This window comes from Schistocerca gregaria, chromosome 2 (genome assembly GCF_023897955.1).
Source record: "Schistocerca gregaria isolate iqSchGreg1 chromosome 2, iqSchGreg1.2, whole genome shotgun sequence".
In the NCBI taxonomy this organism is placed as follows: domain Eukaryota; kingdom Metazoa; phylum Arthropoda; class Insecta; order Orthoptera; family Acrididae; genus Schistocerca; species Schistocerca gregaria.
The window spans coordinates 201,593,602-201,596,082 of NC_064921.1; the positions used below are offsets into that span (position 1 = coordinate 201,593,602).

At 44.4% G+C, this 2,481-nt stretch overlaps 1 pseudogene; it reads left to right on the top strand.

Annotated features, from left to right (window-relative positions):
• The first annotated feature begins 2,086 nt into the window (after positions 1-2,086).
• LOC126337165 (5S ribosomal RNA) lies at positions 2,087-2,204 on the top strand (annotated as a pseudogene).
• Positions 2,205-2,481: the final 277 nt, after the last annotated feature.

Genomic DNA, 2,481 nt, shown 5'->3' on the forward strand with positions numbered 1-2,481 from the left:
AATGGGGGTACAACGTCAAAATAAGGAAAAGATCCAACCGTTGTAGCTTATGTGTCTTCAGGCGTCCTATGAAGTCCTCTGAATTGCAGAAATGGTGATCACGCTTGCCTATGAGAGGTCCCAACAGTGTAGTAAGACGTTTGACCAGAAAATAGGGAGGAGCTCCAACAGGGATGCAGGTTTTCAACTAAGCACCGCCCGGAATCCAGCAATTGCTGCCATTAAATCAAAACAGGGAAAATAAGAACTTACGGTTCATCACACGACGCAACGCACTGCTGAGATATAATTCAGCTTTTAACCACAGGAGCGTCGGGCAGCACAGTCATTGTGTGGCAGGCCTATCTGCGGCGCCCTGCAGGAGGCACTAGGAGCATCGCGTTCCTCTGACTGAGAGCGATTTCCTGAGCACACATGTTGCCTGCTTCCAGCCTGATACACTTCGACAACGCCGAGCGATTATCATCAGTCGCGGCTTGCAGCAGGACAGCAGCCTGCTACCACCTGAAGATGTCGAGCCGTGGAATAGATAAAATATTGTGTGATTTACAAAATACGATCTGGCGGCAAAGGCGACAAGTGTATTTGCAATGGGAATGTGGCCTGGTAGAATATTTCAAATCAATAAACAGTACAGGTAGATTCCCTATTATTCTTAGCACGCAAAATACATCAAGACTGTTCTTTTGTTATTTTTTTCCCGAATCGCCACAACATGAACGGGTTAACAGCGGAAATCGACAGCTCTTCAACTAAAAATATTAACTAATGCTATTTTGTCTAAAGCTGACATGGTGAGACCGTGGCTGTGTACAATTAATGTAGGTTAATACTTACAAAGACAGCATCCAGAAGCTATTAATACTGCTATTTTTTTTAGGTAAATAGCGCCGTTACCGGTTTCGAACTGGCAATTTCAAAATCAGACGGCTGTTCACATGATTTTGAAGATACACTTTACATTATCGTCCGTTTTCAGTTTTTATTATTCCACTGTGGCGAAGTATTTTTGGTGTGTTGTTGCCGTCGAAAATTCCGCGCGATTTTGTTGCGAAGTTACAGGATTGTATTTTTGCCATATTCCTAAATATATCCAGCACTAACGTAACTTGTACATCATCATATTGTGCAAAGCACCACTCACTCACACACACACACACACACACACACACACACACACACACACACACACATAAAAAAGAATTTGCCACATGTGAAGTTGTCACAGAGATTGCAGATTAACAAACAAAGAATTAACCTACATTAAAAATATTTGCAATTTCACAGTCGTAAAGTACAAGCACTGTGCTTTGACCTCATTTTTTATTTAAAACGAGACGATCGAGGGGAATTTTTACAGCCTTCAATAGATGAACTATTTGTACAAACAGAGGTATGGGATCACACGGCCTCACATAGTTGTTTTTTGTTTTGCTTTTTGTTTTGTGCAGATCTGGCACGCGATAGCATTTTAGACGTGATCCCTGAGGTATAGATCCGGTGAATTTGGCAGCCAGGACATCGTTTCATTATAATACTCCTCAACGACTCTACCCTTGTGAAAGGAGCATTTGTCCTGCTGGAGGATGCTATCGCTGACGGCGAAGATATTAAGTATGAAGGGATATAGGTCGTCTAGAGCTATCTTGCTGCTTTTGATCTCTGTTACAAAGTACGGCGTCATTTTTATATAGCGACCGGAGAAGTCCGTGTTTGCTAAAATAGCTGATTTTTTTAAAAATATCTGACAGTGTCACAATTATGTTTCCATATAACCGGTTTCTACTGTCTGAAACTGCCATCTTCAGATTCTACAGTGACAACGGACTGCTCTGCTGTGCAGCAACTGCTTCTGAAGATGGTCATTGGAGATGGTCTGTAAAGATAACTGTCACTATATCAGAAAATAAAAAATAACCTTAGAGTACTACCCCTCGGGACCTCCTATACGACGCTAGTGGGACCTGTCCTCGTGTAGCGCTCGAGTGTTTGGAATCCGGATCCGCACCACGTGGATTAAAGAAAGACTTCGATGCGGTTTTGCTGTGGGCGGCTACATTTGTCACCGATAGTTTCGAACAACGATGCCAACGACCTTGCCGCAGTGGTAACACCGGTTCGCGTCGGATCACCGAAGTTAAGCACTGTCGGGCTGGGCTAGCACTTGGATGGGTGACCATCCGGTCTGCCGAGCGCTGTTGGCAAGCGGGGTACACTCAGCCCTTGTGAGGCAAACTGAGGAGCTACTTGATTGAGAAGTAGCGGCTCCGGTCTCGTAAACTGGCATACGGCTGGGAGAGCGGTGTGCTGATCACGTGCCCCTCCATAAGCTGACACATAACGATTCTAATGCCGTCAGCGTACATTTCGACTGTCGTTTTTTCCTCGCTTCGTTTGAGAGGAAAGGACATAACTAGAGGTGTTACAGGGATCTCTCCTTTGTACCATACGCTGGACGATGGCTTGCGGTTTATGTATGTA